The sequence below is a fragment of the Trachypithecus francoisi genome, unplaced genomic scaffold, assembly GCF_009764315.1.
Source record: "Trachypithecus francoisi isolate TF-2019V2 unplaced genomic scaffold, Tfra_2.0 Lachesis_group0, whole genome shotgun sequence".
Taxonomy (NCBI): Eukaryota; Metazoa; Chordata; class Mammalia; order Primates; family Cercopithecidae; genus Trachypithecus; species Trachypithecus francoisi.
Genome location: NW_022681453.1, coordinates 97879116 through 97904802, shown reverse-complemented (window position 1 = coordinate 97904802; position 25687 = coordinate 97879116).

Below are 25687 nucleotides of genomic sequence, written 5' to 3'. Positions count from 1 at the left end.
TGGGAAACTGGGCTTAATATCCAGTGGTGAAACAATATGTACAACAAATCCCCATGACATGGATTTACCTATATAACAAAACTGCACAAGTATCCCTTAACTTAAAAATAAAAAGAAATAATTCAAAATATTTGCATCCACAGTTTATTTAAATATATACTATACCAAATGCAAATCACTTTTAGATGAATTTTATTATTATATTATTAAAATACGTAAATTGTACAAAAAACACTTAGGTATAACATAAAATCCTATTCTACATACTCCTAGACTTAAAATGACATGTGTTCATAGGAAATTTGGATTATTTGAACAACATATTATTAACCCATTTTTACATAAGAATTGAAAATTAACCACCATATTCAAGATATTTGAGGTCATCACTACAAAAGTGCCTCACTACAATACTACCTTGTGCCTCATATTTGCAGATTATTATGACTTTCATATTGCATTCATACCTGTTGCCCATTTGAGGGGAAGCACTGAGTCTAGTTTTTTTTTCTTCCTGCTTCCCAGCCTAGAATTTGGCCCATTATATTCTTTCAGAAAATGTTTGCTAAAAGTATGTAAAAGAATGAATAGGACAAGAAATGACTTTCTAGCACAATATCCCGCCAGAAGGCAGCTATTTTTATTTCCACTCTATAAAGAGGAAGTGAGGACACTCAGAAGTTGGCTGACCTAACAGGTGTTTTTGTTTGAGAATGTAAGTTGATTTCATCCCAAGATTTAATTGTCCAGTGAATGTCATTTTCAGTGATCTGCTTGCATAAGAAATGGAAAAGGATTCTGGGAAGAAGATATTCTAGGGAAAGAGATAATACATTTTCACAAGTTGTGTGCAAGAGTAATATCACGACCAACAAAGACATGGAAACATTTTGTGAATATTTAATATATACCAGGCACAAGAATAATGAGTTTATCTTCATTTTTCGTGTACCTGACACTAAATGATTTCCAAAGTGTATTGCCATATAATTTTCACTACAAACTTATCAAGTAGTTGCCATAGGGAGGAGCCAGTTTTATGGATGGCATGTCTGTAGGTAGTAGACAGTTACTGTGAACTTTGATAGGAGACTTGTCAATGTCCCTTGCTGTCCCTTGGGTGCTGGTCATCCACACCCATAGTTTTCCTGGTAGGTGGAGGAGGTTGGCTGTGACCCCTACTGAGCAGATTGTGATAGTGTCTATGCTGGAATGTGGCTCTGCTCAGGCAGTTACAGGGTCTCTGCTGAAAAGAAGTGTAATGATTTCCCAAAATCCTAAGAGGGGAATAGCTAAGTCCCAGCTTGAGTGAGACCAGTTTATGTTCTTAGGTATATCAGAGGTCTTTGTCAGGGATACACTGGGCTGACTACCCCATGACTTCTCAGAAGTTAAATACAGACTCTGACTCCTTATTTATGACGAAGGCACTAAATCTTGTGGGTACAAGTTTTTCTATCCCTGACTCATGGTTGCTAAGGACTGGGATTTCAGCCCTTCCCATGAAGCCAAGAAGTTCCAATTTTCACCTAGAATTCCAAAAACGGAAAACAACCAGCCAGTCTTCTGAATTTTTTTCTTTTTTAAAAAAGGTAGATTTAAAGAGACTAAATGAAAGGTCACAAGGATATAAAAGTCAGGTATCTACAGTTAACCTTAGTTATTGACAAACCTTGCTATTTTCTCTGCTCTATCAACACTCTTACGGAAAATTATGTAAAGCTACTGCCCTTACATTCAGTGTCCTGTGACTTTCATCTGCCTATTTATGGGAAAGTTGTACAGCCATGATGGTATCAGATTGAGTTAGTTAAACTTCTCGCAGGTCAATAGTTTGTTCAGTTACTGGTCTATAGTGTCTCAATTGACAGACTCAGGGAGCCCATACTAATAGTTTAATGAATTATATTAGGAGTATAAGTAACTCATTGACAGAGAAGGAAGGAAGAAACCAGACAGGCAGGGTAGGCCCTCATTAAAACACTTTCAAACCAAGAACAGCCTGAAAATCAAGCTGTAGACCCCAGATAAGAAAAAGCCCACACCAGCAAAATTACTTCACTTCAGCTCCTTCACTTCAGACCCTGATTGGTCCTGGGTCAAGGTCTGGGGCAAGCCTACACCTCAGCCCTTGATTACTTCCAGGCCAATGTCCCAGGCCATGCCTTCACTTCAGCCCCCAAATGGTCCTTTATGCTATGGTGCCTCTTTCTGAGTGGTGCTTTCTTCAAGACAGCCCACAGACCAATCAGCACACTCCTGCCCCTTTAGAGTGCACAAAATTTCTGAACTTAGCCCCACAGCTAGCAGCCCTCTTTTAGTCCCCTTCTCTTTGCTGAGAGCTTTTCTGTTGCTTAATAAATTCAAATATTCCTTACTCACTCACTGGTGTCCATGTGCCTTATTCTTAAACAATGATAAATGGTATAAAATATGCCAGTGATGAAGAAAATAATGTTTTTGATGAAACAACAAGAAAAAATAGAAGTATATTCTAAGATATAATAGAGGAAAACACATTTAAGGTGAAAATATGAGACAAAAAGTCTCAGAAGGGAATTTTTGCCTCCAGACAGTAAATAGATGATATGGTTTGGCTCTGTGTCTCCACCAAAATCTCACCTTAGATGTAATCCTCATAATCCCCACAAGTCAAAGGTGAGAGCAGGTGGAGGTAATTGGGTCATGGGGGTGGTTTCCCCCATGTGTTCTCATTATAATGAGTGAATCTCACAAGACCTGATCATTTTCTCTGCTTGTATTCACTCTGTCCAATCACCCTGTGAAGAAGGTGCCTGCTTCTCCTTTGCTTTCTACCATGATTATAAGTTTCCTGAGGCCTCCCCAGCAATGAGGAACTGTGAATCAATTAAACCTCTTTCCTTTATAAATTATCCAGTCTCAAGTATTTCCTCATAGCAATGTGAGAGCAGACTAATACAGTAAATCAGTACCAAGGTAGTGGGCAGCTGTTATAAAGATATCTGAAAATGTAGAAGCAACTTTGGAACTGTCTAACAAACAGAGGTTGGAACAGTTTGGAGAGCTCAGAAGAAGATAGAATAATGTGGGGAAGTTTGGAACTTCTTAGAGATTTGTTGAACGGTTTTTACCAAAATGCTGATAGTGATATGGATAACGAAGTTCAGACTGAGGTGGTCTCAGATGGAGATGAGAAACTTCTTGAGAACCAGGACAAATGTGACTCTTGCTGTGCTTTAGCAAAGAGACTAGTGGCCTTTTGCCCCTGCCCTAGAGATCTGTAAAACGTTGAACTTGAGAGGGATGATTTAGGACATCTGGTGGATGACATGTCTAAGCAGCAAACTGTTCAAGAGGTGACAGAGCATAAAAGTTTGGAAAATTTGCAGCCAGACAATACTGTAGAAAAGAGAAATCCAAGCTGGCTACAAAAACTTGCATAAGTAATGAGGAGCTGAATGCTAATCACCAGGACAAGGGGGAAAATGTCTCCAGGGCATGTGGAGACATTTGTAGTAGCCCCTCCCATCACAGGCCCAGAGGACTAGGAGGGGAAAATGATTTAATGGGCTGTGTCCAGGGCCCCCATTATCTGTGCAGCCTTGGGACATGGTGCCCTGCACCCCAGCTGCTTCAGCTCCAGCCATGGCCAAAAGGGGCCAAGGTACAGCTCAAGCCATTACCTCAGAGGGTGCAAGCCCCTAGCCTTGGCAGTTTCCACATGGTATTAAGCCTGTGGGTGCATGTAAGTCAACAATTGAGGTTTGGGAAACTCTGCCTAGATTTCAGAGGATAAGAAGTTTGCCACAAGAGCTGAGCCCTCATGGAGAACCCCTACCAGGGCAATGGAGAAGGGAAATGTGGGGTTGGAGTCTCACACAGAGTCCCCACTAGGGCACTGCCCCAGTGGAGCTATGCGAAAAAGGGCCACCATCCTCCAGACCCCAGAATGACTGATCCACCACAAGCTTGCACCATGTGCCTGGAAAAGCCACAGACACTTAACACCAGCCTATGAAAGCAATGGGAGGTGGGCTGTACTCTGCAAAGCCACTGGGGCAGAGCTTCCCAAGGCCATGGGAGCCCACCCCTTGCATTTGCATGCCCTGAGTGTGAGACAGAGAGCCAAAGGAGATCATTTTGGAACTTTAAGGTTTAATGATGGCCCTATTCGATTTTGGACTTGCATGTGGCCTATGTCCCCTTTGTTTTGGCCAATTTATCCCATTTGTAATTTATCCAATGCCTGTACCCCTGTCATATCTTGGAAGTAACTAACTTGCTTTTGGTTGTACAGGCTCATAGATTGAAGGGACTTGCCTTGTCTCAGATGAGACTTTGGACTCTGAACTTTTGAGTTAACGCTGGAATGAGTTAAGACTTTGGGGAACTATTGGAAGAGTATGATTGTGTTTTGAAATGTGAGGATATGAGATTTGGGAGGGTCCAGGGGCAGAATTATATGGTTTAGTCCTGTGTCCCCACTCAAATCTCACCTTGAATTGTAATCCCCAGAATACCCAAGTGTCAAGTGCAGGGCCAGGGGGAGGTAATTGGATCAGTTTTCCCATGTTGTTCTTGTGATAATAAGTGAGTCTCACAAGGTCTGATGGTTTTTTAAGCATCGTGCATTTCCCTTGCTTGCACTCACTCCATTTTACCACCCTGTGAAGAAGGTGCCTGTTTCTCCTTTGCCTTCCACCATGATTGTAAGTTTTCTGAAGCCTCCCAAGGAATGCAGAACTATGAATCAATCAAGCCTCTTTCCTTTATAATTTACCCTGTCCTGGGTATTTCTTCATAGCAGTGTGAAAATAAACTAATACAATGGAGTAGATTGCAACAAACACTCAACTGAAAACAATTTAGAAGTCAATACAATACAAACATCACATATGTAAAGTTACTGGACACCTAATGAGTCAAGGAGGACTGAAAGTGCTGATTCCAAATGAAATGACCTTTGCTATCTGCTTTCTCTCAGGGTATCTTCTTGTTCTGAACACTGGCAAGAGACTAAGAATGTGGGCTTTTAATGAATAGAAGGTTCCCCATAAGGAGGAAAGAAACCATCAAAACATAGTCTTGCAAAGTGGGAATATGAGACTTCAGGTGCTTCATACCCATGTCTGTTTTCTTATCCAAATAATTTATAAGTGCTGAAGATGTGTGTGTGGGAAACTAAAGAAATAAACCACAAACCTCTGTGTTCATTTACTATTGATGCTATAAAACCACCACAAATTTAGTGTGTTAAAACAACACAAATTTATTATCTTACAGTTTTGGAGCTCAGAAGTTTATAAAGGGGTCTCACTAGATTAAATTCAAAGTAGCAGCAATGCATACCCTCCTTGCAGGTTCCGAAGAGAATGTGTTTTCATTCCTATCCAGTTTCTAGGGGCTATCTACCTTTTTTGGCTCATAAACCCCTTCCATCTCAAAACCCAGCAATGACTGCTTGAGTCTCACAATGGCATCACTCAGGTTCTGACTCTTCTGCTTCCCTGTTTTCTAATTGAGGACCCTTGTGATTACACTGGGCCCATTTGAACAATCCAGGATAATCTCCTTCTCTTAAATTCAGCTGATTAACAAACACAATTCCTTCTTGCCACATAACATAACATATTAATGGGTTCTGGTGATTAGAATATGGACATCTTTGGGGGTACAGTATTTTGGCTTATCATAACCTCTGAAAATCAGAAGAGTTTTCTGCTGAGAAAATGGATCAAATTCAACACCTCCAATGAGAACACACCCTGTAGAATACTTTAGCCTCTCAACTAAAAACCCAAAGAAGCAGACTGCATTTCAGAAATGGAGGCCAGAGGTTGACTGACCTTTGTCTAAACAGTAACTCAAGCCAATTCAGATATCCTTTGTTTTGAGATACTCAGCCTCCACTCTGTCTAGGAGAAGAAAGGAGAAGAAACCCTCTCTTGCAGAAAATAACATCTTCTTGAGCTTCTATACTTTTTAGACACTACTTCTCACATGCATTCAAAAATTACTGGGCATGTTAAGAGACAGTGCCATATGACCAAAAATCAAAAAAGGAAAAGAAATGAAAGCATGGATGATTTAGACATTGACATTAGCAGACAAAAGCTTTGAAATAACTATGAGCGAATCGTGTAATGAAATAGATGAAAGGAAAGAATTATCATCAGTCTTCCTTCCAAAAATACAGTATCTCAAATTGAGAATTTATAGATGGGTTACTCTAGAAGACAGTGTTAGTTAACTGCAGATTGACAGAAAATACCTCCATTCTCTAAGCAGAGTAAAGAGAAATTTCCTCCAAAGTGATGATATTTTTAGGCAAACAAAAAGCTGAGAGATTTCATTATCATCAGACCTGTACTGAGAGCAATATTACAAGGAGCTGTTATTGCAAAAAGAAAATTATTCTGATGGAAAAGTAGAACACAGGAAAGAATAAAGATAAAGAGAATGAGAAATTTGTGGAACTGAATAAATAAAGATATACATACATTGTATAACATAGAAATAGGTGTTTTAATCACATTAACAACAAAATGAAAATAAGATATTTTAAAACATGCAATGACCCTCTATACAAGTCATTTCAAAGGTCATAATATTTAGACAAATCGAAAGGTAAAACATTCTTTTGAGAAAATGCTTAACATTTATTATCATAAAAATGCTCATTTACATTTAAATAAAAAATAACTATTTGTAAAGCAGGCAAAAGAGAAGAAAATCAGTTTTACAACATAAAAATACTTAAAAACTAGTAAATATTTAAAATAAAATGGCGTTAAGCATATTTAATAAAATCTATACATTAAATAATAAAAATAAAATACCTCGACTGTCTTTTTACTGAAACAATTGGCCACAATATATAATATCTAAGTAATGGATGTTGTATTCAAAGTGGCATTATTTGGGAAGCCCACAGAAACTAGAAATATCATACATTGGGAATTTTTTTATAATGTAACTCATTGAAGGCATAGATTACTATAGATATAGAAGGAAAAACAAAGGGAAGTAGGGCTGTAATGAAAATGAAGTAAAACAAAAAGCAAGGTACAATCAATATGTGTAATATAAATATATTTATGTAAGTTTTCTGGAAGGATATACAGGAAACTGCTGACGGTCTTTACTTTTTGATAGTGAAACTCAGGCTGGGGGAAACTTTCTTAAAAAATGAGTAAAATTATTTTTTTATTCTTCATTTTAAATGCTTTTGTATTTTTTAAAAATATGTCACTTTGAAAATAATAATTTCAATAAAAAGAAAGATGAATAGAAAATGCAAAGGGCATATTAAATTTTGTGTCACTTTGGAGTTATTTGCTGGACAGTGTGATGAGAAAATTTTGAAAGATATCCTCAGTAGTACTGGAATATTGTGTGGATACAACTAAAGTGGTACTTCACTCATGAGTGGGGCTTATTCAAGAGAAATGTGATGGACCACAGTAAACTGGCCTGAAAAAACAAGTAGCTGGAGACTTTTCCCAACTTTCAAATAACTGTTCAGTTTAGTGTCAAAGTTTCACTGTGTAGCAGCATATGGAGGAATGGCCATCATTGATATGCACTGCTTGTTTTCTAGAAATCAAACATGAGCCCACAAGAGCAACTGACAATAATGAATGTTTCACTGGGTAAGTGTAGTCTTGGCGTGAGATCTTGTCTTTATATCTTCCTGCATTATAACCTAAGCTAATGTAACATTAAAACATCTCGAAAAAAAAGACAATTTGGACCTCTAAAAAATTTAATAGACCATGAAATTATGCTGTTTCCTTAGGGTCAGAACGGGATGTAGTCAACTAGGTATTAAACAACATTTTCTTTCATTTGATCAGTGGTTTAAGTGTTACATAAGAAAAAAATACTTCAGGTAAAAACTTGCTTTACATTTAATACAATGTGCCCCCTACATTCACATTTTGAATATCCTAAAGAAAGAAAAGAAAATATCGCCAGTGGAAATATGATAGAAAATTAAAATTGAAGATACAGTAAACATACTTAAGAAATTATGGAGTCTTTTTAGGTCTATTTTTTTCTGTGATGTTACTCTGTAACATCAATATATTACCAAAAGAAAAAAAAAAAGTCAAAACAAAAACAAAAACAAAACCTGTGAATTCCATGCCTTAAGGACAACTACCACAATCAGGAGTAACTGTGATGCTTCTGAACTTCAATCTACTAAATTTATTTATTATTTAGAGAGTCTCACTTTGTCACCCAGGCTGAAGTACAGTAGTATAATCTTGGGTCACTGCAAACTCTGCCTCACAGGCTCAAGTAATTCTCACGATTCAGCCTCCCGGGTAGCTGGGATTATAGGCATGTGTCAGCATGCCTGGCTATTTTTTGTGTTTTTAGTAGAGATCTGGTTTCACCATGTAGGCCAAGCTGGTCTCAAACTCCTGGCCTCAAGTGATCCACCCACCGTGGCTTCCCAAAGAGCTGGGATTATAGGCCTGAGCCACTGTACACACCAAAATCTTCTGTATTTAAACATTGACAGAAAAAGATGAGGGGGACATGTAATGCCATTCTACTCCACTGATAGAGGAACACAGATCCTTTTCCTTCTGCTCCTCACCATTTTAAAATTAGTCATTTTGGAACTTGGGATGAAACCCTAAATGAAGGAAAAAGGAAGTAAAAATGATGGAGAGCCAAAGAACATGGTATGAGGGATATTTTGTGGTAAGACTTTGAATTTAGGCAGTTGCTTTCATTTAGCAAATGTTGGGGTACGATAGAAGAAGAAAGTAAGTTGCTGATATGGTTTGGCCCTGTGTCCCCACCCAAATCTCATGTTGGAATGTAATCCCCAATACTGGGGGAGGGACCTGGTGGGAGGTGATTAGATTATGGAGGCAAATTTCCCCTGTTGTTATGGTGATAGTGAATTATTACCAGATCTAGTTGTTTGAAAGTGTGTAACACTTCCGCTTTTGCTTTCTCTCTCTCCCATCACCATGTAAAGATGTACCTGCTTCCCCTTTGCCTTCCACCATGATTGTAAGTTTCCTGAGGCTTCTTCAGCCATGCAGAACTATTTGTCAAGTAAACCTCTTTTATTCATGAATTACGCAGTCTCAAGTAGTCCTTTATAGCAATGTGAGAATGGACTAATACAGTTGATATGTATTTATCCTATGGTCAAGGGAATGAGATAAAGGAGCCCTATGGATTTAAGTTGTCCAATCCTGCTCACCAGACTGGGAAAGAAAGTGATGAAGGTTTAACAATAAAGATATATATGTGTGTGTGTGTGTGTATACACACACAGTTATATATGTGTGTGTATGTGTATAGCTATATAAAAACTGTATATAGTATGCATGTGTATAGTGTATGTGTATACATATATACACACACATCTTTATTGTTAAATCTTTATCACTTGTGTGTACACACACATATACACACAAACATATGCAAAACATATGTAGAAAAGTATATAAAACTTTTTTGCTTACCAAGAACTTTTTCTCAACCAATCTAAGTCCCCATCCGCCACACAGGAAGAAGGTATTTCTGTTAAACAGAAATTTGGATAAGCCATGTGCGTAGTATATCAGAGATCCAAGAGGCACTCTTAAGTGACCATTGATACGCCCAGATGAAGTGACAGTTGATGAGCCTGTCCATCACTTGAATGGATACTATGAGGTGAAATCAGAGCAGAATTATTCAAAGCCAGAGAGACAAGTTTAGATTACACATGAGGGAGGAAGAAGGAGAAATGAGATGTCTGTGGAACTTGAGCCAAAAAAATCCATAATCCTGAGAAAGCAGATTAAGTTTTGCACTTGGATACATAGTGTAATATTGCTATTCTCCTTCTATATAAAATCTCATTGAAACATCATTATTTGCTAATGTGTTGTAATGTTAAACATGTTTAGGATAGCAAGTAGAGTACCCGAGTGGTTTGGAGTGAAGTAAAGACCATCTGTAGGAGTGTTGTCACATTTTAGTTATGCAGGGGCAGAAGTTCTGTTTAATAAAACACTTAGGCAATGTGTTCCTATTCCTCCTCTTCCCAGACACAGAGCAGCCTTGCTCTCTCCCTTCCATTCTTGTCAAAGCTGCTCTAAGGAAAGGATTTGACATTGATCAGTTACAACATAGTATGAATTAAACATAGCGTGCTCTTTTTGAGGTAGTATCACTAAAAAAATGCTATTTGAATCATGAAATGGAATGTACCCATGCCTACTTTACTTGGCACTAGATATCAATGAGATACACAATTCTTTTGATAGAATCATATATGTAGGATAAGAAACAAATAAACCATTCTATTCTACTTCTTAAAGAATTCTTTTCAACAGCTTATTATTAATGTCACATTAACTCAATTTAATCAATCAGTCCCTTAATGATGTGTGGATACGAAGTTGACACTGTCTGGGAAGAGAAGTTGGACTTCCAGAGTATTATTTGATCTGAGAACCCCATGTAAGGTTTACCAGAATCCACCAGCAAGATGCCATCTCCACTGAGTGGGGTTAGAATTTTCGGTAGGAACAACAGTTATCCTGCAACCTACAGTGTGCCTTTCCCAAAAAAGTGAGTAATGTTGACATTTAGGAATTCTGACTCCCACCACTTCACTTGCAATCCCATTTCTCAATGACTCTAGTTGTGTGAAGCTAACTCTTTGAAAGGGAAGTGTGCTTTCTTGCCTTTTCTTCCCTTGGGAAATTCTTCTCTTCTAGGAAAAAGAGGAAAAATTAACAGTTCTCTTAGACACAGCTGATTATTTTATAAATCAAACATCCAAAAGAAGTAGAGCATGTTCATTGTAAAAGGTCTTATGTTTGCACTACTTTTCTTCCTGCATTTAAAATAGAATAGGAGATAAAAAGTTATATGATTTAATTTTCATAATCAAAAGATACATGTTGCCAAGGTACAAAGACAATGGAAATTTGATCATCATTGTATTCTAAAGAATTTCTCCATTTTCTATTTGTAGATGAATTAAATCCAAAGGGAAATTTGAATTTAAATTTTGATAAAGCAAAATACTATTACTAAAGTTTTTAAATCATCCTCAAGGTGAAACAAACAACAACAAAAAAATGAAATTAGAAACAGAATGGGTTTTAGTCAAACAGATGGCAAAAGTCTTTACAAACACCAGTTAAAGTTCTCATTTGTTCTTGAAGTGCTCAAGTAGATCATTTAGATAATCCATTTTATGTCCTTGTAAACTTTATTAATCTTGATTTTCAGAATATTTTAAATTACCTCCATTATGCAAGAACTTCTAGACTCCCTTTTATACCTAATTTTACAAACAAGATAACTGTTGTTAAATTTTGCTAAAGGCCAGATATCAAAAGCAGTTAACTAAATTAGATAGTAAATAGCTAAATTTCTGGGACTCCATGGAACTTCTTGTAAAAAAAAGATCCAGAGCAAAACTGGGCCTACATTTGCTGAACAAAATCAAAGCACTTTTGACATTAAAAATTACTGGGAACTGCAGAGAAAAGTGCTTGATTTGCATAACTTGTAATAATCCGCCATAAGTATTAGGAGTTACATTGAATTTCTACAAATAATTGTGAAGGAGTTTCACTACAAAGGAAGAATAAAATGTGAAATGTTAGAATATCACTAATTATACTGATGATTATAAAAGTTCTAATATTTTAGATTAGTGGTAAATTTTAACAGCTGTTATTCCTCATGTTTCAGGAAATACCAATTAATCAGTAAAAATTACATATTGTATCATGTTTTATAAATAGGTTTTTTTTCTATTTTAGAGAGATGGAGTCTTGTCCTGTTTCCCAAGCTGGAGTGCAGTGGCATGATCATAACCCACTGCAGCCTGGAACTCCTGAGCTCAAGTGATCCGCCTGCCTCAGTCTGCCATGTAGCTGTACAGGCGTGAGTAACCATGCTTGACTAAAACCTTTTAAATTTTTGTGGAGATGAGGTCTCACTATCTACCCAGGCTGGTCTCAAACTCCTGGCCTCAAATAATCTTTCTGCCTCAGCCTCCCAAGTAGTTTAAATAGCTTTTGACAAAATCGTATGTTCAATGATCTCACTAATTTCCTTTGCTAATTTTTGTAGAGACTCTTGAAATAACTTTATTAATTTGTTTATGTACTAATAATTTTTTGAATTAATACACAAAAATGTTATGATCACTAATGCTACATATTCAGTTAACATTAACTGAGATTAATTTTATTTCCAAAACATATCTACAAATTAGATTATAGTGTTTTCACTAAAGTGACTTGTCATTGAGATTTATTTAAGGCCAATTATTCCTTCAATTGATACAGTGCTATGAAAATCTTTTATAATCCGTATTTCAAAACTTTGAGATTGTTTTACAATGAACAGCGATAATAATCCTCAAGAAGATTTTTAAAGAAATAAGTCCCTCTTAGTGTCATCTTCAGATATATGAAGACGCAAAGATCGTTCAAGGCAATTCTAGTTATGTGTGAGTTTACTTCTCTTTCACTTCACAGTACTTGAGGATCTTGGATTTTTTTCCAAGAGTTTATAGGGCTAAGTTTTCTAAGTGGCAAAAATATGGTCTTCATAGAGGTACTTGAAAATTGTACTGAATTAGTTTTGGGTTTTATAGTCAGAGAAATAAATATGAATAAACGAATGCACATACACATATACTTCCACATACACTAATTGCTCTATCATATTTTAACTGTTATACATTAAACCCAAATTTTCTTCTGACCTTTGTTTATATTGAAGTGATTCAAAACATATAAACCCTTCAGAAATATCCCAGTGTTTCAGAATTGTTGGAAAAAAGATGAATAATATATAAACACCAGTAAGGTAGTTAAAAATATTAAAATAAATAAAGTTTTCTCTGAAAGAAAGGTTGTCAAATACTTCTTATATGAGGTTCAAAACTATCCACATTTTTTTCTTCTTCCATTCCCAAAGGTAACGTATTAATGAACTTGGTCAGCATTGTGAGGCGGCAGTGAGCTATGATCGTGACACTGTTCTCCAGCCTGGGCGACAGAGTGAGACCCAATCTTAAAAAACATGAGCCTGATCTAGGATTTTCTGTACTCAACTGACACCGATTCCCTCTGTGCACATATCTGCTATCACTTCAAACGAACCAAAATCCATGATGAAATCTAATTCTAGTTCCCTTTGTTTTACAGTTGCCCATCCTTCTAAACTGTACATGTGACTAGAATTTAGTGTTATGTAATAAAGTTGCAGCCAAAGGTTGAAAAATCATAAAAGAAGATAATTTGAGTTTGAATTTTCTCTTAAAGACTTGGGTATTTATATTAAAACAAATGTCAAACAAATATAGGCATACGGGATACGTTTCTCATAGAATTTTAAGATTAAAGATACATCTATTGTAGAAAATGTTAACACCATACACTAAAATTTACCTCTGCCTTAATTTTTACTTCAAAGTGCCCAAGAATTTAATAAGATGCATCCTGCATATAACTCATAGTTCTTTAAAAGATTGTGTTAAAACATGATACAAAGTCAGATTCCTCTTTACAGAAACTCTCACTCTTTTCAAGGACATTATATTCAAACTCAACTTTGATTATGCCGAGTTTATATTACCATCATCAAATGAAAGGGTCCTGTAAAGATTTTTTCAACAGAAATTAGAGATGTCAAATGTCTGTGACTTTTACTCTGTAGTACAGTTACTTTGGTTACTTTAAATGAGACGACTTTATAAAAAAAAAAATCTTCAAGGGGTTCAAATTTAGAGATTCAGGTTCGGAGAGATTGGTGGAGTCCACCCACTGCCATTCTGAAACCAAGAAATATCAAGTGGCTTCCTCAAGGTGACACACAGAAAGAATGGAAAAGCTGAGAGGAGAACCTGAGTTGTCTAGCTTTCAATCAGATGTCCCTTTTTGAACACATAAATTATCTTATTAACACACACACTTTACTGATGAGACAACTAATAATCAAAATGGTAAGTATAGGGATAAATCGTGGCATTAGAACTAAAATTAAGCAACACATTGTGGTCAAGAAGCTTTAGGAGGTAGAGAAAATGGGAAGTGTTCTCTGAAACCTGGAAGACAAGAGAGGTTGACTTTGACATAGAGGAGATTTATGTTCTAGCATTTGGGCATGGATGCAAAATGGCTACATGAGAGACCAATATTTCTTGGTTTCAGAATGAGAACCACCTGTTGCTGACTTGTGATGGGCAGGTGTAACAGGGATTTTGTTAAGCTTTTGCTTTTTGAAGAGGGAAAAATTTAGGGCCGCCTTAGGTAACATTTCAAAGTAAGCATAATTCATATCCAATTTAAATTAAGGAATTAAATTAAATTTCTTATATCCCATAATTTATCCATATATTCCATGATGTCTCACCTTGACACTTTGGCTGCTGTGTTATTAATCTAGCCCACAACTGATGTACACTATTGTATTAGTCTGTTCTTACGCTGCTAAATAAGACATACCTAATACTGGGTAATTTATAAAGGAAAGAGCATAATTGACTCACAGTTCTGCAGGGCTGGGGAGGCCTCAGGAAACTTACAATCATGGCGGAAGGGGAAGCAAGCACATCCTTCTTCATATGGTGGCAGGAAGGACAAGAATGAGAGCCAAGTGAAGGGGAAAGCCCCTTATAAAACCATCAGATCTAGTGAGAGCTTACTCACTATCATGAGAAGAGCATGGGGAAAACTGCCTCCATGATTCAATTACCTCCCACTGGGTCCCTCCCACAACACATGAGGATTATAGGAGCTACAATTCAAGATGAGATTTGGGTGGGGACATAGTCAAACCATATCAAGTATTCCTGTTTCTTCTTTTTTCAATATTTCCCTGCTTCTCCTCCTTCCGTCTCTCAATTTTTAGTTTTTTTATTTTCCCAAAAAAATCAAAATTTCTTATCTTAGGCACAAAGGTTGATCAGATCTCCTAAAACACTTCCAATTGTTTTATATCAGTGAATCTATATGGTAGCTTCTAAATTAGTGTTGGGGACAAAGAATAGGACAGAGTACCTTCCATGAAATCATAGTATGTGGTGTGCAAGATGTATAAATGTGTGTAAATGTGCATAAAATGGGTCCTGGGCAAATAGACAAAAGGAAAAGGTTAATTTGTTCTCTTCCCAAAGATGAATTTATCATTTACAGATATTTATAAGGATTACTTATGATATATAATTGCCATAAAGCATAAAACTTCTAGACACAATCCTCACTTACTCATTCATTTAGCAAATATTTAATGAGTGCCAAAATAGGACAGGAACTCTGTTACATATTCTTAAATAAGTTGATGTCTGAGGAAAAGACTATTGAGACTGACTTAAATGATTAACATCAAATCAAACTAATTACATATTTATGTACAAAAATATTTTTATTTACATATACTTGGTGTCTTCACATGAGTTTTCTTCTGATATACCATTGCTATATCTACCAATAAAAACTAAAATACAGTACATGTGTTACATCCAGTATTTCTCTCCTAACTTAAGAATTTTAATTGTTTTAAATGTTCTCCAAGAGTAATTACTGAAAATGTAGAATTGTATACAAATTCATTAGGGAACTATTTGGTACAAGAAGTGCATCTTTTTGTCACCTGTTCCTTGCTGCTTAAAGTGTAGTTTTGGAGTTAGCAACAACAGCATAACCTGGGATCTTGATAGAAATTCAGAAACCCAGCCCAGATTTAGTGAATCAAATCAGAATTGTATAGATGTTTCCCAAGTGAATAAGTATCACATTCAAATTTAAAAAACACTCACTGAGTTAAGACAAGAACTGGATTGGCTGTATCCAGTCTCATCACATGGTGTAAAAGCTTTCATGCATGACGCAAAATATAGGAAGTGAGAATTACACTTTATTTTGCCATAATTTTCATGAAAAATAGGTTCTTAATTTTTACCAGCTCAGTATACCATTTCCACAAATACTGAGAAGTAATGTCAGAGAATGTGCAGGATATTCTGGAAATTTGGAATCTATTCTGGGCCATCAAGAAACCTATTCATTCATGAAGGTCTTAGGAACATCCTTGAAATTGTCAGAATTGACCCACCAATTGAATTTATCACTGTTCAGTTTTAATTGCAGAAATAAACTCTGATCTAACCTAGATCTCTCAGAGCTACATCCTTGAAAATCTTATATTTTTTCTTAAATTTTTTTTAGAAATTTAATACAGGTCCATTTATTTCCTATACTTCTTCATGTGATTTTTGGCAGATTTTGTGTTTTAGTCTCCATGACCTCACAGGAAGGAAAGAGAATTTGGGCAATGCTTTTCCTATTTATCTACTAATAAGACTGACCTAAGTTTACATATACAGATTTCCACATGCACTTCTCCAGACCAGTGCCTCCCACTACCTAGACCTAATGAGCACGACTCTCTAGGGAAAGACCAATCTTTCTTTTCTGTCTTATTTTCCTCTCTTCATTTTATCCTTCACTTTATTGTTGGCTCTCTCTCACACACACACACACACAAAATTGGAATCATATTACTCATCATTCTGGCCATACTCAGACCAGTGGCCACTTACCCTTAGAGTAGGATGATGTAGTCACAGCATTAACACAATAAACACTCTTAATGAAGCACATTCAAACCAGAATGCAATTTCGTCATTTCTGCTTTTCTTAGACAGCATCTTTCTCTCCATCTGTTCCGAGTTTAGAGCCAAAGTCTGCTCTAGATAAATTTAGTGTCTGTGGGAATGGATGTGGAGGAGTTCAAAGACCAGCCTCCTGGGTGGGTTGCCAAAGACTCAAAAATGTAGAAAAGTTCCTTTTCTTACCATCAGGGAAGGAAAAAAAAAAAAAAAAAAAAAAAAAAAACCTCTGTGTCTGTCTGTGGGAACCCCACCTAATGTGGCATTAAAAAGTACTGTACCACTCCAGGACTCAAACTTGTCTTCTCTGTTTCTTAGATTAGCCCCCAAAATAGAGGATCGTTTTTATTTCTCAAGAGGTGAGATCATCCATTTCTCCCAAAACCCACCTGGGAAAATGGTCACACTTCACAAAGCACTGACACCATCAAACCCCAGCTCCTTGCCTTGCTTTTCCCAAAGACAAAATCGTAGGTATTTTTACTTAATTGGTTTTGCCTCAGATCTCTTCGGGGAAACAGAAGATTACAAATAAAAAATATGAGAATGTTATACATTTGTTATGGCTCTTGCCCTATAGTTTTTTACTCTCTCCAAACAGAAAAGGAAAGCCACATTTGTCCCCTACTTTTATCTTCCTGAGGTAGACATGCTATAAATGTTCCTCTTCTCTGTATGTTTCCTTCATAGTACGCTCTTTCTGTTCCAAAAGTGCCTTCAAAACATATTTTTTGCATTATTTCCAATAAGTAATTAATTGTGAGTTTCCAGACAGTTTTGTAGAGATTTCATTACACTTTTGTTCTGCCTAAGGAAGTTTATTTTTGTACAAAACAATATGCTGAATGATTACAGGTGGCTTAGAAGGAAACCTTAAATAGAGCAAAAAAACACAATTTCACATTTGTAAGAAAATAGGAAGGGAAAATCGCGGGGGGAAACAAAATAAAATGAAAGTGTCAGTAAAAGTCATACAAAATTACATTCCATGCATAGCGATCTTTTACTTTAATCTGGCTTTTTTTTCTTTGCAAGGAACAGTGTCTCATTGGAGCTATTTCAAGGAAAAGAGGAATTAATGTGGACTGGAAAATTGTCAGACACCAAGGACGGCTACTCTGCACTCGGTCATAACACACTTTTGTACTTCCTCATGACATCTCGGGTTGTTTTTACTATGGTGGCTGTTTCTCTGAGTTTATTTTCATTGCCTCGCGTATTAATTCCTCTCCTGAGTTATAGATGTTGCTATCTCATTACTGTTGTGTCACTTGGTCTCTCTACCCGATTTCATCTGATAAAACTTTTGGGCTTCTTCTACCCCTTCATTTCCTACCATCCTGCTGTCAACTGCCATGGTCTTTATGCATTTTCCAGAAAATCAGATCACTGAAAGAAGGTGTCTTTTTATACCAGCTAATGACCATATAGCACTAGCTGGCCCATAAGTGGGCTAGTTTGACATAAAACAAACAAAAACAACAAAACCCCACTCCTCATTTAATCATGGAAATGAAGGTAGAAATGTGGTTAAATTTAAAAATGAAACAAAAGCCAAACAAACAAAAAACAAACATCAGCTTCCCAGAATAAGGTGTGGGTGAGACAGATTATTTTAAAAAGAGATTTGTGAAGTGCAGGAATCTTGACATGTACAGTGTATTTTACTAGTTTGCGTCCTGCACCCATTTTTACATAGATAGTGACACAGAGATGCCTGTGGTCGGTAAATTGCCCAACTATTTAGATGTCCAGCTACATTAACTTCCAAACGACCTCCAGTTACAACAGTCATAGTTAAGTCCAGTTTCTTCAGTTAGAGCAATACCATTGAGACATTTCAACAAATTGCTTTGATTAAATGTGGCATTAATATAAAATAATATTTAAAAATTATGTTTAAAACATAAATAAAACCAGTGCATAAACAACAAAACCCTGTGTACCTGCCTTTACTTGAAGACATTATAATGTGGACTTACCTTTGAAATTATTTGTGTGGTCCTCCTTGATCCCCTTTTCTCTCTTCTCCACAAAGGTTTTGTGTGGTTGCTATTTACTTGCTTAGCATCAGTTTTTTTTTTGTTTTTTTTGTTTTGGTTTGGTTTGGTTTGGTCTTTTTATTTTATTTTGTTTTGTCTTTTAATTTTTTTTGAGACAGAGTCTTGCTCTGTCACCCAAGTTGTAGTGCAGTAGTGCAATTTCGGCTCACTGCAACCTCCGCCTCCTGGGTTCAAGCAATTCTCATGCCTCAGCTGGGACTACTGACGTGCCCTACCAAGCCTGGCTAACTTTTATATTTTTAGTAGAGATGGGATTTCACCATGTTGGCCAAACTGGTCTGGAACTCCTGGCCTCATGTGATCCACCCGCTTCAGCCTCCCAAAGTGTTGGGATTACAGGCGTGAGCCACAGCACCTGGCCTCGCCATATTTTTTAACACAATTGCGTCCATAAAGAATATCCTGTTTAGTTTTGCAAGTATTTGAGCTTTACGTGAATTGGACAAAACTGTGTGCAGTCTTCAGAAACATTATTTTTATATTATGTTCTGGAGACCTATTTATGCTATTGTATATAACAGTGTGTCTAGCTGTGACACTTATTTTTACTAATGTCCAACAGCAATGTATCAGCATAACAAAATTTACCAATCCATTCTATTATTTATGAGCATTTTCAGTTGTTTCCAATATTTTGGAATTAAAACGGTACTGCCAAGAACTTGTTCCTGATGCACATGTGCAAACGTGTTTCTAAAATATACAGATTGACCATCTTTGATCTAAAAATCTGAAATTCATACTGCTCCAAAACTCGAATCTTTTCAAGTGCTGACATGGCAATACAAGTGGAAAATTCCACATATAAATACTCAGCACAAACTTTGTTTCATGTATAAAATCATTTAAAATATTGTATAAAATTACCTTTTGACTATGTGTACAAGGAATATATGAAACATAAGTGAATTTTGTGTTTATACTTGGGTACCATCCCCAAGATATCTCATTATGTATATGCAAATATTCCAAAATCCCCCCAAAGTAATCTGAAATCTAAAACACTTCTAAGCATTTTGAAAAGGGATACTCAACCTGTATATCTTGGGAGCAAAGTTGTTGAGTCATAGAGTATACACATCATCCACTTTCCTAGAAGTGGCCAACATGGAGAAGGACTACTCAGATTCTCCTTGAGAAAAGACTTGCTATCCAACTTTGAGTAATGTGATTTACTAATTTCAATGTCTTTTCTAGTCTTTGAGTTAAGGTTTTCTCAGAGTGGCTGCTGGATAATAACTGAGCAGAGTATGGAAAAGGTTCCAGACATTTCCACCAGCAGCAAAACTTTCAATGGGCAATCCTTGCTTCAGAATTTCTGTTGCACTGGCAGAGACTTTGTCATGTCTCTGTTGCAAGACAACAGCTGCCTCTCTGCTCTACTGCACTTCCACTCCTATTTGTCAATCTCTGCATTTATTTCTCAGAATGACATACCTACTACACTAAAACATTCCAAATTATTTTCCATAGTTGTTGAAACAATGGATACACCCACTTTCAATACACGTGCCAGCTGTACTGTATTTTTAGAAATACTTGGTACTATCCAACTTTCAAAATTTTACAAATCTCATGAGTGAAGAATTAATGATTTTTATTTTGCTTTACCCTTTATTACTAATAAGATTAGGGGTGTTATGTTGTTTGGTTTGTTTTTCAATTTTTATTCATCTTTTAGTTTTCCTCTTTAATGAAGGGCTTGTTTATGTTTTTCCTTTTGAGCTGCTTGCTCTCCTTTTTGTTGATTTGATTGATACCAACCATTGTTTATTTATTAAGTGTTTCCCAGTTATAGAGACGTATTTGTTTGCAGTTTGTGTCTTGACTTTCTACTTTATTTATAGTGCTTTTAGATGAATCACACTTCCAAATTTTAATGTTGTCAAATTTATTGATTTATGAAGTTATTTGTGTTTGGGAACAAGTAAAACACTTCAAAAAACTGAAAGTTTTCCTCCTAAATTATCGAAAAAGACAAGGATGTGTACTCTCAGCATTCTTAACACATCTCTGAAAATTCTAGTGAGTACAATAATGCAAGAAAAAGAAATAAAAGGCATACAAACTGGAATATAAGTAAAACTGTCTTTATTTGTAGTGATAAGACTGCCTACATAGAAAATTGAAATGAATCTACCAAAAAAAATCCTCAAAATAATATGTGAGTTCAGCCAAATCACAAGATATAAGAAAAAATATACAAATTATTTTTATTTTTGTATGTTAGCAATGACCCTGTGAAAGCCAAAATTTAAAATAAAATACTATTTTCAATATCTAAAAATATGCAATAGCTGTCAACAACATAGACAGGACTTATATGCTGAAAATTGTGAAACACAAATCAAAGAAATCAAACAGAATCTAAATAAATGCAGAGGCAGACTATGCTTATAGATTGAAAAAGTCAAAATAATAAAGATTTTACTTTTCCCCAGATGGAAGAATGTTTAGCACAATTGTTTTCGAAGTCCATACAATTTCTTACAGGTATAGATAATGTTATACTCAAATTTATATGAAGAGACAAAGGAACCAAAATAGATATAAATGATCATGACAAAGAAAAAGAACTTTGGAAGAATCTGTTTACATGATTTTAAGACTTATTATAAAGCTATGTGATATTGACAGGAGGATATAAACATAGATCAATAGAACACAATATGGAACACAGAAATAAGCCTGTACAAATATTGCCAAATGGTTTTTAAATAAAGATACAGAAGCCATTTAATGGAGGAAAGATGGCCTTTTCAATATGTGCAACTGGAGTAGCTGGACATATCTAGGAAAGAGAAGAAGGAAGGAAAGAGAAGAAGGAAGGAAGGAAGGAAGGAAGGAAGGAAGGAAGGAAGGAAGGAGAAAGAAGGAAGGAAGGAAGGAAGGAAGGAAGGAAGGAAGGAAGGAAGGAAAGAGAAAAAGAAAGAAAGAAAGAAAGAAAGAAAGAAAGAAAGAAAGAAAGAAAGAAAGAGAAAGAAAGAAAGAAAGAAAGAAAGAAAGAAAGAGAGAAAGAAAGAGAGAGAGAGAAAGGAAGAAAGAAAAAGAAAGGAAGAAAGAAAAAGAAAGGAAGAAAGAAAAAGAAAGGAAGAAAGAAAAAGAAAGGAAGAAAGGAAAGAAGACTGGGGAGAGGGAGGAAAGAAGGGAAAGAAGGGAGGATGGGGAGAGAGAAAGAAGGAAGAAAAAAGGAAGGAAGGAAGAAGGAAGGAAGAAGGAAGGAAGAAGGAAGGAAGGAAGAAGGAAGGAAGAGAAGAAGGAAGGAAGGAGAAAGAAGGAAGGAAGGAAAGAGAAAAAGAAAGAAAGAAAGAAAAAGAAAGGAAGAAAGGAAAGAAGACTGGGGAGAGGGAGGAAAGAAGGGAAAGAAGGGAGGATGGGGAGAGAGAAAGAAGGAAGAAAAAAGGAAGGAAGGAAGGAAAGAGAAGAAGGAAGGAAGGAAGGAAAGAGAAAAAGAAAGAAAGAAAAAGAAGGAGAACTTTGACCTAAGAACTTTGATCTTACACAAGAGTCAATACAAATTGGATCACAGGCTTAATTGTAAAATACAAAACTTCTAGAAAAAAACCATGAGAAAATCTTTGGGATTTAGGGCTAGGTGAGAGTTTTTAAGACTTTATACCAAAAGCATAATCCATAAAAGAAAAAATTAATAAATTGCATTTCATCAAAATTTTTATAAATTATCTGTGAAAGACCTACTTAAGGTGATGATATGAAAAGCTGTAAAATAATGCAAGCAACATATCTAACAAATGATTGGTATCTAGAAAAGAAAAACAAAATTTTCAAAACTCAACAATAAAAAATCTAATTGGAACATGAACAAAAGACATAAAGAGATATTTCATAGAATAGGATATACAAATGGAAAATGAACACGTGAAAAGATGTTCAACATCATTACCTAGTAGGGAAATAAAGATTAAAACTACAATATTACATCACTACAAAACTATTAAAAACTTCTATAGTTTTTTATAGAACAGTAAAAATAGTTTTTTATAAAACAGTAAAAATACAGTTGAACCTTAAACAATGCAGGAGTTAGTGTTGCTGACTCCCTGGGTAGTTGAAAATTTGCATATAAATTTTGACTCACCAAAGAGTTAACTACTAATACTCTACTGTTGACCAGAAGCCTTACTGATAACATAATCTTTTAATACATAGTTTATATGTTGTATGTATGATATACTGTAAGAAAATGTTATTAAGAAAATCATAAGAAAGTGAAAAGATATTTACTATTGATTGAGTGGAACTATATAATCATAAAGGTTTTCATCCTTGCCATCTTCACATTGAGTAGGAGGAGGAAAAGGAGGAGTTGGTCTTGCTGTCTCGGGGTGGCAGAGGTGGGCAAAGTGGCGGAGGAGGAAGAGGAGGCAGGAGAGGCAGGCACCCAGAGTGAAAATTTACAGAAATACATTGTAATTTCTGTCTGGCTTTTTTGTGTTTTAATTTCTCCAAAAATGTCTCTATACAATACCAATCCTTCTCCCACCATTTACGAAGGGTACATGCCATAAAATAATTGTAAATAATCCATAAATAATTAGAACCCTTCTGCCAGATTGACTCAAGTCGGTTTGTCTTCTGGCACTGATTCTTCTATGCCTTCATCCTCATTGTCTAACACTGGTTCAGAAGTACTGATTTCCATGAAACTGTCTTCTGTTTATTCCTTTGGTGTAGTGTCTATCAGCACTTGATGTTCTTCTAAGATTCATATCTTTTAACCCACCAACCCCCATCTTTTATTTTTTCCTTTTTTTGCATATTCACAACCTCTTTCCTAATTTCCTTGATTTGCTCTGTCATCATTCTATGAAGTCATGCACAACATCTAAACACAGTTTTCTCCAGCAGGAATTTATTGTTTCAGGCATGATGAAAAGCTTTCATGGCTTTTTCTATAACAATGACATCATCTTCAGTGATGTGATTCTTCCAGACTTTCATGATGTTCTGTTAGTATTGTTTTTCATAGTGTTGACAATTCTTCCATAGAGTACTATGTGTAATGAGCCTTAAAGGTATTTATGACCCTCTATTCTAGAGGCTGAGTTAGAGATACTGTGTTTGGGAGCAAGAAGAACACTTCAAATTATAAAAAATAAGAATAGATGACATTTAAAAATTTTATAATGCTTTTAAAACTATTTAACCTTGCATTTCTTCTACGATCTGTTCTGAGAAATTATAATTTTCTAGCAATTTAGGCATTAAATTTATTTTTACTATTTATATCAGACTTAATTTATTTGTGGCTAGAAAAATTAGTTGCATGCTACCATGTGAAATCTGTTGGGATTTGCTTTATAGGCCAGCATGTGGTCTGTGTTTGTGATTCAAAAGAATGTATACTTATATGTTGAGGTGATGTGTTTCATGTAAGTGAATTAGATCGAGCTTGCTAATTGGTTCTTACAATCTTGCTTGTCATTGTTGCTTTTTTGGTCTCTCTAACAAAGACTGAGAGAAATATTTTCAGATATTCCTAAAATATTATAAACAAAGCAATCTTTAAAAGTGAACTGTGAATTCTTGGGGAGTTTTATGGCAAATCATACTTGGATAAAATTGAAAACATTAGGAAAAACTGTTAACAGACTGGAGAAAAAATATAACTAATATGTCTACATCATTCAATTTTAACGAGTCAACAAACCATATTTGTATCCACTGTATGCCAGGCATTAAAAAATTAAGACAACAGTTCTGTAAGATACCTTCTGGCATGAATGTGCAAATAAGGTGTACATCAATTTTGATAGAAGATGGCATTTGATAAAAGTTCTAAAAGAGTGGAACAAACAAAAGACTAATGGAAGCCAAGGGAAGTGGTTACTTCTAGACAAGTAGATGAAAAATGCCCTCAGATGAAGCAATGGACTCTTAAAGGATGAGTAAAATTATGACAAAGAAAAACGGAGAAAGTATATATTTTCCAAAAGTGAGAAGGCAATAAAATACTGGCTTGTTTAGGAAAATTGAGTTTTTCTAATTCGATTAAAATATAGGGCTCATAACATATCTGGGTGATATGTCAAGTTAGGGTGTTTAATATGAGCTGAATTGCTTCCCCCGACGCCTGGAAAAAGAATGTATGTGTTGAAGCTTAACTCCTAGTACGTCAGAATGTGACTATTTTGTGATATAGGTCCTTAAAAGAGTTGATTAGGCTGGGCGCGGTAGCTCACATCTGTAATCCCAGCACTTTGGGAAGCCAAGGTGGGCAGATCACCTGAGGTCGGGAGTTCAAGACAGCCTGAGGGACATAGTGAAACCTCGTCTCTACTAAAAATACGAAATTAGCTGGACATGGTGGCACATGCCTGTAATCCCAGCTACTTGGGAGGCTGAGGCAGGAGAATCGCTAGAACCCGGGAGGTGGAGGTTGCGGTGAGCCGAGATTGCGCTGTTGCACTCCAGCCCGGGCAAAAAGAGCAAAACTCTGTCTCAGAAAAAAAAAGAAAAGAAAAGAAAGAAAGAAAAAAAGAGAAGAAAAAAGGAAAAGATAATTACAATAAAATGAAGCCATTAGGGTATATCCTAATCCAATCTGATGCAGAGAGAAAGCAGGAGTGCACATGGGTGCACACAGATGCTATGTGAGGACATAGCAATAAGACAGCCATCTGCAAGCTAAGGAGAGTGGCCTCAGAATAAACCAAATCTGAAGACACTTTGTGTTGGATTTTAGCCTCTGGACTGGGAGAAAATCAATTTCTGCAGTTGAAGTCATCCAGTCTGAGGTATTATGTTTTGGCAGCCCTAGAAGACAAATACAGGGATATGCTGGAATAATAAAAAATGATGCCTATTTGCCTTTGGTTAGCCTTTGAAAGCCATCACACATATATACACTTTCTCTTAAAACATTTAACTACTTTTAATTTCAGCTGGTTATTAACATGAGGATCCCTCATACTTAATCCTTGCTTTATCTGTTCTTCTGTCACTCTATTTTTTACCTCTG